Source organism: Zalophus californianus, chromosome 10 (genome assembly GCF_009762305.2).
Source record: "Zalophus californianus isolate mZalCal1 chromosome 10, mZalCal1.pri.v2, whole genome shotgun sequence".
Classification (NCBI taxonomy): domain Eukaryota; kingdom Metazoa; phylum Chordata; class Mammalia; order Carnivora; family Otariidae; genus Zalophus; species Zalophus californianus.
In genome coordinates, this window is record NC_045604.1 from 80,388,606 (window position 1) to 80,402,360 (window position 13,755).

The window sequence follows — 13,755 nt, forward strand, 5'->3', positions numbered from 1 at the left end:
TTATATAAAATTCTAGGAAATTGCAAACTAATCTATAGAGACAGCAGATCCATGGTTATGTCGGGATGAAGGAGGAAGGTATTTGGATGAAGAAGGCATTACAAAAAGGCTTGAGGAAACTTTCAGAGGTGACAGATACGTTCATGATCTTGATTGTGGTGATGATTTCACAGATGGATTATAATGTCCAAACTCATCAAATCCTATACTTTATTTTTTTTAAAGATTTATTTATTTATTTGATAGAGAGAGAGAGCCGGTGGGAGTAGAGGGAGAGGTAGAGAAAAGCTCAAGCAGACTCCACGATGAACATGGAAACTGTCACAGGGCTGGATCCCATGAGGCTGAGATCATGGCCTGAGCCAAAATCAAGTTAGATGCTTACCGGACTGAGCCACCCATACTTTAATATGTAAAGTTATCGTAAGTCAATTATACTTCAATAAAGCTGTAAAATAATGCAACCCCCAGTCCCATGCCCAGGTATGCTGATTAAGTAGCAGTAGGTAAAGTACAAGAACCATCAGCTTTCTTAAACAGGTCTCTCGGGACAGACTGATGTAGGTGATCCCTGAACTGCCCTTTGAAAACTGCTGCCCAAGGGAAATATATCTCTTGGCTACACCAACCAGCCAGGGGTACCATATGCCAGGCATGGTTGGCCAGTTCACCCCAATCGGCCAGACAAGCAGGACCCACCTAACTGGAACCAGCAACCACTTTTTCCTTCCCTCCCTTTCTCTCCACACTCTCTCAACCACAAGTTCATTTTTCTTTCTCGTCACTTCTTGTCTAGTGTTCTTACCCCTCACTCTACTGATTCTGGCAGACCCTCCTTAAAAGTCTTCCCCTTGTGGCTTTAGACTTCTCATGTCCCTAAACACCCCCAAACTTCTGGAGCCCTCCCCATCCTTAAGCTGGAAGAATCCTGCAACTAAGAGAAAAGGCATTACAAAGTTTCCAAAAATAACTTATAGAAAAGATGTTCTTTTGTCCAGAAAGACTAGAAACCAAGCTCGGTCTAATGGACTCAAACACCTTTATTATTTTTTTTTCACAAATTCCTGTGTCCCTTTTTCTGACTGCATTTAGTTTTGAGATCTTGTGATTTCAGGCCATTGGGCAATATGAGTGCATATTGTAAGAGTATGGAAAAAGTTAAAATTAAAAAAAAAGAGTAAGAAATGGAAATAAAAATCCAATAAACTTTTTTAAAACGCTGATAACGATGAGGAAGATTAATGCATTTTGCCTTATCACTAATGCTTTGTGTGGATTAAAAGAGGTTTTCTTTGTGTAGATTAAAAGGTGTTTTCATTTTTTTTAATTAATTAAACAAGGAGGTCATTAGGCTGAGGTGGCTTTAAAGCCTTAGTAACCTACATAAGCCAACAAAGCCTAAGCCTTTGATGCCTCAAGGTCAAGTCATGGAAACCTAAGGACAACCAATCACGATCAGCCAACCAGCCTTTCCCAAATAAGGCAACCACGGAAGCTGTGGTGAATCCAATCATTTCCTTGCAAGAGTCTTTCCTCTGGTTCCTGTCTGTGGTTGGTGGACTCCTAACCACTTCCCGTCTGGTGCTGCCTAATTCAAACAGCGGTTAGCTCAAATAAACTCTTGAAATGCCAAGTGTACCTCAGTTTATCTTCTAACAGGATCAAGACATTGCCCGTTTGCTTCTGCTGCTCTGCTTTAGTCTGCCTCTCCTCCTGAAGTGAGTCCATTCCTCCCCCTTTTGGGCTGTCAGATTTGTCTTGACTACTTTGTTTGAAGGTCACTTTGCTAGCAGCTGACCTGGGCGGTCATTCAAAGCTGGCAGGAAAACCTGTCTCTCGGAGTTAGGGGCAGCATTAGTGCTCTCTGAGTGCCTAATACGCCTCTTCTTTGCCCGAGACAATGAAAACCTAATTTGGAAAGCTGCCCTGGCTTCGGAAGGCTCTGTTCACTCAGTCAAAAGAGAACTTTATTTACATAACAACAATGATCCTATAAATTGATTGACTGCTTCTCACTTGTACAGTGCTTCTGGGCCCATTACAGTGATGATATCAGTCAGGACTCTGTGTTGCAGGCACCAAGAACTCCCAGGTCAGAGAATTAAGCAAAAGGGAGGGGGGAACAAATGGGCTCACTTAACTTGGAAGTACAAGGTTAGAGTAACCTTCAGGCATGTCTTGATCCAGGGATTTAGTTGGGTGCTCCCTGGTTTCTATCACCTGACTACCATTCACTGGGCTATCTTCATTCTCCTGCCCCATGTTTGGCCCCCAGCTGGCCCAGCTTACAAACCCACAATTGCTAGCCATATTTGTAGAAAGGAGCCGGAATCTCTCTCCCAGCATTCACACCTAGCAAAAGTTTCCTTGGGTCTCATTGACTTCATGAGATCACATGATCATCCTGGAGCCAATCACTATGGCTAGACACATCCCATACTCCCTTTGGCCAGTTTCCAGGTCACAAGCTTATAGAGCTGGGGTCAGAATGGGAGTAGGGGAGGGGGCCCCGAGAAGAAAATCAAAGTGCATTAGAAGGGCACAGTAGGTGCTCTTGGTGTCCCTCCCAAATCCTCAATGCAAGGCGCATGCAGCCATCTCCCAGCTGCTATGCCACTGGCTGTTAACAGCTCATACCACACACTTCTCTGGAGGATTGCTTGGAAGACACCTTCTCACCAACATGGTTGGGGAATTAGGTCCTTCTCCCAAAAGTGGCCAGCAACAAATGACTCACTGATACAGGGGTACAAAGCCCAGCTCCCTGGCCTCTGGAGAGGGCAAACTCTGTGCTACAGTTCATGCACCGGAGCTCACTGTAGGATCCAGCTAAGACTAGGCATCCCCTGAAACCACTTCTTTGCATCCCCAACTTTCCAACCCTCTCCTGTTTCTCTTACTCCATTACAGGTTTGTCCTGAGAGCACTCACTCAAATAACCATTTGCACAAGAATCCCAATTGCAAATTCTGCTTCTAAGCAACACAACCTAAGGCAGATAAAAATGGAAAAAGCATGCTAAGTAGCAAAAACAATAGACCCTGATGGTGATGATGATGATGATGATGATGATCTTCACCATGTGTTGAGGACTGGCCTCCATGCTAGATGGTTTACAAACATGTCTTCTTCATATCCTCACCACAGCCTCCAGAGATGGTCATTGTTATCCCTATTTTGCAGAGGAGGAACCTGGCCTTTAGAAAGGGGAACTGAATTGCCCAAACTCATATTGCTAGGAGCTAGAAAACTTGGATTTGAACCTACTATCTCTTGTTGCCAGTTGCTACTGCTCAGAGACCAGGTCAGTAACCTCCACGCCACCAGACAATATAGCAAACCTCCTTTATCCGCTATATTCTTTCTTTAATATGTCATATGTGTCAGACACTTTGCTAAGCTTTTTATGCAGCACCTCATTCAGTTTTCACAAAAGTTCTAAGAAGTGGAATATCATCCCATTTCACAAACCGGGACAACATGGGAAGGTGAACGAGCCTGCCCAAAGTTGCATGCTAGTAAGTGGTAGAGCCCAGCTTGGACCTGAGCATCTGACTTCAGGGCTCTCTCTCCTAACGTCTGGTTAACTATTGTTGCTAAAGTTCTTCCAAAATGTCCTAAGAAACCAGACTTCATCTAGCTCTGGAGAATCTAAAACAAAGAAAAGTTTCCCTTTTCTTTTTCTGAGCCTTGACTTTCTAGAAAGGTAGGAAAGCAAATAATAACTCTGGGTCATTAACCCACGTCTCAATCAATTTAAGTCAATTCCAAAAACTGTCAGAGGTGGGTACGAAATTGTCAGCTTCATACATTTATGATGTGGGGGAAATAAACCCTGAGAATCATGTTTAAAATTGGGATTCATTTCCTTGAGCTACATAAAGAGAAGTTGGCTCATTTTCTTTATAGTAATTGCCATAATTTTCCTAGTAGTTCCCTCTTTGTTGTCTGGCTCTCCCTAAAAGTAAGCTCTGTGAGCAAAAGGACTAGGTTGGTCTTGTTTATCACTGTTTTCCCAAGACGTGGCACTGCCATGGCACATGGTTTGTTTTTTGAAAATATCTTCAAAAGAATACATTTTGAAAATGAAGGGAAATAGCAATCACATCAGGCTACCTGCTCCTGATAAAGTTCCCTTTAAAGAGAGAACTGAATGATAAGGTTAGAGGTCTACTAACTCCTCATGATTCTACCAGTGATTAAAAGCCAGTGGTTCCATTATTTTTTTCTGTTCTCTGGTTTCCAGAACTTAATTCTGTCTTGTAAATTGAGGTCAGAAAACTGGTAGAAAATTGAAATCCTCTAGGCTGTTTCTCCATTCGGAGACTAGAACCACCATCAGCAATGTCTTAATGAATCTCTACTCTATTAAATTGTTATTTGGTCCTGAAGTAGGTCATTTGTAGCCCCTCTTCCTCAGAACAGAAGGTAGGCTGCAGAAAAGAAAGGGAAAACTCAGACAAGGCAGAATGATATTAAGAGGTACTCTCCAACTGTGGATCCACATTTAATTAACTCTTTCTGAACAAAGAGCGATCAGATAACAGGCTCACACTGTCAAGGGAGGTTGGAGGCGGTGGAAAATTCCTGCAAGGACTGTCCAGAGATGGAACGTGGTGGGACATCCAGGGATGGTGCATCTGTTTGGATAACTGGGTCCCTTGCTGCTGGGAGCCTGGAGAATGCAAACTTCTTGAGTCAACTCAATTCAGGTGGGAACTAACTCATCTCTGACCCATCACTCAGTTGCTGTGCTGTCTCATGCCCCCATCATGTTTTATTGCCTTCTCTAGACTGGCCTCCCTGCTTTTATTCTCAAGCCCTGCTCCCCTTTGCAATCTAAAAAGAATAATTATTTAATGAGCTTCAATTACATCCAGATACTCTAAGTGCATTACATGGATTAACTTGCTTAATCCTTACAACAAGCCAGTAGGGTAGATAGGGTTATCATCCTCATTTTGTAGAGGAGGAAACAGGGATTTAGGGAAAAGAAATGGTTTGCCCAAGGTCCCACATACTAGTCAATGGCAGAACAAGCTTCTAGCCCTGCGCAGCCTGATTCCAAAGACAATGCTGTTCACCTTGCTGTCCTGCTTCTAGCCAACACCCAAGTTGTCTCTCTGAAGCCCAGATCTGACCATATCCCTCTTGTTAGTCTTCCGTGATTCTCTGCTGCTCAGTTGATGAAGTCCAACTCCATTTCCTAGTAAGTTTCTAGACTAGGTTTGAATCTGCCTCCACCATCTCTGACTCCCTGACACTCTCCCCAATGTACTCATCTCTCCATCCCCTCTAGACTTTTTACTGTTTCTTTTCTTTCTCTCTTTTTTTTTTTTTGAGAGAGAGAGAGAGAGAGCACAAGTGATGGGGGGGAGGACAGAGGGAGAGCAAGAGAGAGAGAATCTTAAGCAGGCTCCATGCCTGCCACATTCACATTTGGGGGAGAGGGAATTCTACTAGCATCTGGTGAGTAGAGGCCAGGGATACCACCAGATATCACATATATAGTCCCATCCAACAAAGAATTATCCAGCTCCAAAAGTTAATATTGCTGAGGTTGAGAAACTGGCTTATCCTAGAGCCTGCTCATAGCAAACAAAGTGACTGATGTGTCTGTTAGAACAAATACAGCTCAGAACTTCAGTTGTGATGAGTGTTTATTTTAAAGGACCCAGGCTCCATCCTTGGGAATCCAACCAGAAAATCCAGACACAGTCAAAAATCTTAAAGTCCCAGGAATCTGGCATGGAAAAAAATCTGAGACATGCATTTCTTCAGTCTTTTGCTAATCTGGGCTTTTAAAAATCCACACTGTTTGACAAAGACAGGATAGCTGGTATGGCAGAAAATACAAATGAGCTCCATTCAGAAGAGAGGTTAATTTTTTTTCCAGAGCTCTTGTGGGGAGGAAGGTGGGGAGAATTATCAGAGATATAGGAGTGACTGAGGAGTGTGAGCTTATGGTTGTATTCCAGAATACACCGGAGAGTGCTTCAGATGGAAAGTGTGGAATAATGCATGTGTCTAAAGAAGCAAAGGCTGTGTTTTGTTGAGATATTTTGAACAGAATATTGAGAAAACCCTGATCTAGGGAAAGGAAGATTGCGGCTAATCATGAATGATCCAGGGCCAACAGAAGGGACTTAGGAATATTTCTTGAGTAAGAAAATGAACTAATCAGAATAATGCAAAAATTTTTCCTGGGTGGCTATCTATCACTTCTTATCCAGACTAGGACACTCTTGAAAATGAAGGAGGGACTGTGTATAATTGACAGGGATTAATTGACATGACAGGCATAAACTGAGACTGTCCCAGGAAAATTAAAACTTTTGACAATTTTATGTAAATATTCTAGTTATTGTACTTAGGCCACAGCTAGCATAGACGTGGCATGCACACCACCATTCCTTCTTTCTATGCCGGTAGCAGACATTACTAATCCATTACAGTAGTCTTCCCCTCTAAATCAGTGTGTGGTCTTGAAATCATTCCCAAAAGAGCATCCCCACTCTTCTCTACAAATTGACAGGCACTGGCATAAGTGATCAGACTCCAGCTGTGGGTGAGGACCCCATTTTTACGCTCCACTCAGTTCCGCGTGTCTTCATTCTCTCACCATTTTTGTCCTTACTGGAATTCACGTTCTCAGGAATCTAGAATTCTACCTTTAGTAATTAAGATTATTGATTATTAGATACATTTTAAATTAATTAATTAAATAATACATAAGTCAAGTTAATTTTATTATAAAATAAACTCTGAATTAAATTCAGGTTCCTAGGGAGGCAAAGCCTGAGACACCGTAGTGTTTTTATTTTCTTTTTAAAGTTTTTATTTAAATTCTTGTTAGTTACATACAGTGTCACATTAGTTTCAGGTATACAACATAGTGATTCAACACTTCCATTCGTCATCCTGAGCTCGTCATGACAAGTATGCTCCTTAATCCCCATCACTTATTTCACTTATCCCCCCACCTACCTCCCCTCTGGTGACCATCATTTTGTTCTCTATAGTTAAGAGTCTGTTTCTTGGTTTGCCTCTTTTTTTTTTCCTATGACTGTTTTGTTTCTTAAATTCCACATGACTGATATCATATGGTATTTGTCTTTCTCTGACTGACTTATTTTGCTTAGCATAATACTCTCTAGCCCCATCCACGTCATTGTAGTTCCTTTAGACATAACCTTGCAGAGTTACTTGAATATCTTGTTGTGTGTGTTTTAATGCTATATGATATTTTATCAGTTTGATATCTAGGGTCAATTAGGCATGAATATTAAATATGTTTTTCAGTTAATGGTTAATAAAACGAAACCGTCAGATGGATTTCTGCTTGCTGCAAGTTGTAGGGTTTGATTAACATGGCCATTTTTCTGAGGAGCCATTCTGGTTTCTATCTTGGCAAATACATCAGATAATTTCAACAGGCTTGACTAGTAGTTATTAAACTGAGTGGGATGAATCAAGAACAATGACTGATGGGCTGAAAGCTATAAGCAATTAAGAGGCCCATCTCCCTCAATGAATATTGAGGGTGGGCAAGGTCAGGGGGTGTGGTTGGAGCCTTTCAACCATAATAGAGATCAGTTATTTGGAAATAAGACTGACTCGAAGTATCTGCCTTGTTTAATATAATACATGTGCAAGTTGCTGAAGATTGATCTTTAAATTCCATAATCTTTCCTGTAAATTGCTATGTGGGAACCCTTTGTGATGGGTGCCCTGCAATCTAACCTCAGACCTCAAAATTGGCTCTTAACTGAATTCTTACCAGTGTTACAGGCTTTGTATTGTTCAACAATAAACATATTTGTTATGTATTTAATGTACCCAAGGTTATTCATTGTAAATTAAATATTCATTGCAAACTAAAATACCATTTCAGATGTAAAACATTTAACTCTCTTTCTCAGATTGATGGCCTGTGAGTTGTATCCAGGCTACAGATGTGTTTATTTGGCCCCATAATATTTTAAATTATGTTCTAAAGCTTGCAACTACTAAAAAAAATATAAAAATCAGGAATTTTTGCATTTTTTAAAGCACACTTTATAACTGAAAAAAAAAAAACCCTCCCACTCTGAAAAGTAGATTATCTAGCAGCACTGGGTATCCATTCCTGTGAAGATAGTGGGTATTTTCAAGTTGCACCTAACCATCCTCATTTATTATGTTTCCTTCCTGGCCCCTCGAGATATTTTAGTGTGCAAATCCTGCTTTAACTTAATAAGTCAATCACAAAGGAATCAACCATGAAATTGAAGATGTAGTCACCCAAGAGTATATTTTAATTTAAATTTAACATTAGCCAATGCTTCAGGCTAATGATGATCATTATCCAGCTGTTCCAACACAAACACACAGACACACATGCACACAGAGTATCAGAACAAGTTCTATTCATTCAACAAAACACATATTGGCTAAGTACCTACTATGTGCCAGAAATGATGTCAGGTGTTTTGATAACAACATTAACTTCATCCTTGCTCTCAAAAAGCCCAGAGATAAGCAGGACAGATACACAAGCTAGTAGAAAATCGCAACACAGTGAACTGCTGGATTGGGGGATGTATTATGGAAACTCGGATGTGAGGCACATTCCCCCGATTTTTATAAAATGTACCTTATACACTGTCAGTCTAGAAGGCAGAGGTAGGTTGAATATGTTTATGAGTTCACAATTGCCTTGTTCTTTTGGATTTGAATTCATTTTTAGAATTGGTAACAGTCAGAGGAAAGCTATACATAACTCACTCAATTGGTTTATATCATGGGCAGGACTAGAACCCAGCAGCTGGGCAATTTTATTTTTTTCAGGAGAGATTTCCACCCACTGGCTTGAAAAGTGGGTCACGTCATTGCTGATAGATAGAAATATTATCAGGAAGGATTTACTTCAGGCCACTGCTATGTAATATCTCCTGACTTCAAACAATGGGCTGAAAGATATTTCTGTCTTGTGGGCATTCATCTAGAATACCTGGACTAACTGATGGTTATTTGTGTGGGTTGGGGTCAGTCTTAATGCAACACCACACGATCATTTTAGTGAAATGAAGGGCTTGGAGGAGGCTCTCATGGTCATCCTAATCCAATTTGTGTTTGACAAAATACTGAATGGGACAGCTAATCCCCAGAATGCAAGAATCAAATTGAGAAAGATCTCACTAGACTGGAACACTGGGCACAAGCCAAAAGATGAGCATTAACAGGGATAAATATTGCTTAAAAAAAATCAATTGGGCAGGTACAGAATGAAGAGGATCAGGCTAGTCTGTGGTTCCCAAGAGAAAGACCCGGATGTCTTAGAGGCTCACGTCTGCCAAAAGTGATGCTATGCCATAAAAAGATGCTAATGGAGAAAACTCTTCTGGTTAATAAATAACAAAACTACTACTAAAAACAGTCTCCCAATAAATAAACAAAAAAAGCAAAGTTCCAACTCAAATTGATTAAAGGAACATGAAAAATTTATTGGATCATGTACCTAAAAGTCCAAGAGACAACTCCAAATGGTAGTCACTTATAATGTGTAACAAACAACATCAAAATTTCAGTGGCTTTCAAAAACAGAAGTTAATTTTAAATGTTTCTTTCTCATAGGTGTATGGGGCAGCCACATTTGGACTGATAGAGGTTGGGTTTGTCTGGGCCAGACTGAACTCAGGACTTCCAGTTAGTTCTGCCTGCTCCATGGGTCTTCAGTCTGGGGCCCAGCCAAAGAGGCAGTGGCACCTTGGAGGTGATCATTTCAAGACTGATCACAGGAGCTCACAAGGGGTGAGTAGAAATAGGAATGCTTTAGGGTCTGTGCTGGAAACTGGAAACCATCACTCCTTCCCACATTCCATTGACCAAGCCCAGTCAACTGAATAGCCCAACATCAGCAGAGTTGGGAAATCTAATCTACCCCATTTATTAGGAGGTATTGTGGTTGCATGATAAAGGACATGGATGTGTAATTCTAATGCAGAGAGAGAGACAGATACAATTTTCCACATTCCACATTCTGGTTTCAGTATGCCTGGATTCAGAAATGCAAATAATGCCAAAAGGAATCATTTCTTTCATCTCTCTGCTTTCCACCATATTGACTTTGAGTACTAAAACCCATCTATACTCATAGCTTACCATCTGCATTAACATAACTTTACTATTTCACTGTATCCATCAACATAATTTTACTGTTCCAGGGAACACTTGCCCAGCAAGATAAAAGTTGTGAATAACTTTATTGTTTGTCCAAGGAACTTCACAAAAGACCTATTGATTCTTCAATAGAAAGCATTAAACAATAGTTTATACCCAAGACTCTTTGAACCCCTCATCTCAAATTTCTGATCTTCTGTCTACCAATCCAAAACTATTATATCATAATCCTTACTAATTTCTAAAAAGATTTATTTATTTATTTGAGAGAGAGAGAGAGAGAGAGAAGTAGGGACAAGGGGTGAGTGAGAAACAGAATCTCAAGCAGGCTTGACTCCCAGCACAGAGCCTGATGCAGATCTCAATCTCAGGACCCTGAGCTCATGACCTGAGCTGAAATCAAGAGTCAGATGCTTAACTGACTGAGCCACCCTCTACTAATTCTAATTAGTAAGTCGCCCCCTTACTAATTTTAACATTAGGGACCCACCTTAAATCGGCTTCAAAATCTCAATAAATATCTCATTTTTGTCCTCACTCCTCTGAGATGCTACTAAGATTCTATCAAGGTAGCGTTTTCCTTTATAGTGATAAAAACCAGCTTATCTCTCTATCTTATCTGCAGGTTGTTTTGGTGATATTTTGGGGAACCAGCATTCAGTAGCCTCATTCTAAGGATATCACCACAAGGCTGCAAAAGGTGTCACCAGCTCCTTTAGATTTATGTTATAAAAGCTGAGCACCCCTACAAGAAAAGACAATTTCTTGGTAGCTACAGAAAATGTCCAAGGTAAGGCTGTGATTGCCTCAGGTCAAACCACATGCCCAACTGTAAACCAGTCAGATCTAGCAGGTCGTTGTGCTCTGGTGGGCTAGACCCCAATCTCTTGGCTACTGCTGGAAATGAGAATGGAGTGAACCCCTCCTGAGCCACATGGATTGAGAGCAGAGCAGGTGTGGTTCCCCAGGGTACAATGGAGCATCTGATACCAGAGAAGTGGGGATAAATGTTGAGAAGACATAAATGACAGATATTTGCTCAACTATTTTCGCCAATAGATATTACTGGGTCCCACACCAGAGGAGAAAAGCCTTCTTGCACTACTTAATACTGATCTCTACAAACTGTTGTATATCCAGAAGAGAGAGTGATAACAGAATGGAATGGGCACCAATTTAATACTGAAAACTGCAGAGTTTATTTAGAACAAGGAGCCTTGAAAGTTTGTCATGTATAAAAGCGAATCAAACTGATTCACACTTGATTCAATTCAATTTAACCCACAAAAATGGGGGCTGAATTATGTTATGGACTGAGTGTAAATACCCATCGCACCCCCGCCAAATTCATATGTTGAAGCCCTAACCCCCCCAGTGTGACTGTACTTGGAGTAAGGAAGTAATTAAGGTTAAATGAGGTCATAAAGGTGAGGCCCTGATAAAATAGGACTAGTGTCCTTCATGGGAAGAAACACCAGGGAGCTCTCTCTCCTCTCTCTCTCTCTCTCTCTCTCTCTCTCTTTCTCTCTGTGTATACACATTGAGGAAAGACCAGGTGAGGACATAGTGAGATTGCAGTTTTCTGGAAGCCAGGAAGAGAGTTATCACCAGAAATGAATCATAGGAGCCTTGATCTTGGGACTTCTACCCTCCAGAACTGCGAGAAAATAAATTTCTGTCATTTAAGCCATCCAGTCCAGGCCATTTTGTTCTGGCAGCCTGAGCTGACTAATACAAGCATCAATTTGCTACATAGTGTTCTGTGATTTCAGTAGGTAGGTAGCAACTTCTCCACCAGATCTTGACCATGGCAAAACTCCTATGGCAGCTATTGAGTTAGATATTAGAGCACCATCACAAAAGGGGCTCTGACCATATGGACTGATAAGAAAAAATACCCAAAATTTAAGGACGCATGGGTGGCTCAGTCAGTTGGGCATCTGCCTTCAACTCAGGTCATGATCCCAGGGTCCTGGGATCGAGTCCCACATCAAGCCCCCTGCTCTGCAGGGAGCCTGCTTCTCCCTCTCCCACTCCCCCTGCTTTGTGTGCTCTGTCTCTCTCAGGCAAATAAATAAATAAAATCTTTAAAAAACTATATCCAAAATTCAGAAATAAGGACAAAAAATAAATACAATAGCATCTCATGTAGATATCATGTTACAGCACTAACAGTTCGGCTCACTCAAGATTTATCCAATTCTTTTAGAGAATATCTCTCTATTGACTTTGCTTTTTATTCTTTGGAGATCAAATACTGTAAAGTTGCATGTCATCTTACAGATTTCTATGCAGGGGAAAAGATAGCTTTAAAGGTTACAGTCCTACTGTCCTATAGGACATGACTCCATTTTATCTAACTAGCAATCTTATTCTAATTTCTTCTTTCCAAAAAGCCTATAAATACCTAGTTCTTCAAAATGTCCCTTGAATAAGTTTTACCTTTTTACTGATTCTTTCATTAAACAGTGGAATAAAAATCCTGACCTGTGCTCAATTTATATTTGTATGAAAGTCATGTTTTCGACTTTTTGAAAATTATTATTTGATAGAGTCTTCTAGATGACTAGGAGAGAGTCATTAAAACAAATTGCAATTGGGACAGGGAGGGATTAAGGAAAGGTAGCCACAGTGCACCACGGTACCAGAAGGATTTAGCCTAGTCTAAAGGATTGGGAATGGCTCCCAAAAAAGAGACGTTTCTTGAAGCATGAGTAGGGATTAGTCAAGTGAAGGAAAGATAAGGGGATAAGGGCTGTAAAGGCCCAAGGTCATCAGTGAAAGAGAGGAGGTGGATAGAATCAATGGGGAAAAGCCATAAGGAGCATATTTTTTATCAGAGGGGTTGGAACCAGAGTTCTGGGCCTTCCAAGGAAATCAGAATTCCCAAAAGGTGAACAGAAAGGGAGCTCATGTCCCTGCACCTCTGATCAGGCTTGCACATGGCTTTGGATTCTAGGTAAGTGGTCAAATGACTCCCGCAGGAAAAAAAAAAATAGCTCAGAGGCTCATCCTTGGGACTCACAGTTCAGCTTCAGACAGCAGGAAACAATTCCCTTCTCCTCACCCACTGTGGAACCCTGGAGAGGAGGAAGGAAGCACTTTCCATAAGACCAAGAGAAGAGAGAGCTTTCCCAAGCCTGTGTTACCCAGAGGCCTAATTAAATCTACATCCATGAAAGGGAGTGGCAGCCAAGTGGGCTCGTTCTGATCCCAGCTCTGCTTTGCAGATGAGGGTTTTTCCATAATGAGCCCAAACCACTTCTCATTTGGTTGCAAATTTCAGAAGACAGGAGGGAAATAAAACGTGGGGCTTGTGTTGCCAGGATATTAAGCCACTCATCATAAAACAAGATAACTAGAATGTGGTAGATAGAAAACGTTTTATCGAGCCTGGCTGCGCCCTGACTTCCTGTGCTGGCTGGGCACAGGAAGGTCTTTGTCAGGGAGTTTTGACCTGGAGGACTGTAGGGCAAAGTGCTTTGTTCGGCCAGCAACCAACCCAAGCAATGGCAGCCACGTAGAAGAGTAGTTTCTCTTTGGATTTTTGACACTGGTCAAAATACTGCAGACTTTGGAGACACACAGACCTGG

At 41.2% G+C, this 13,755-nt stretch overlaps 1 long non-coding RNA gene across 1 annotated transcript; it reads left to right on the forward strand.

Moving 5' to 3' along the window:
* Positions 1-1,610: 1,610 nt before the first annotated feature.
* LOC113933661 lies at positions 1,611-11,876 on the forward strand. Its single transcript, XR_003523419.1, has 4 exons — positions 1,611-1,718; positions 9,616-9,792; positions 10,787-10,951; positions 11,707-11,876. It is a non-coding gene; the product is annotated as an uncharacterized LOC113933661 (long non-coding RNA).
* Positions 11,877-13,755: the final 1,879 nt, after the last annotated feature.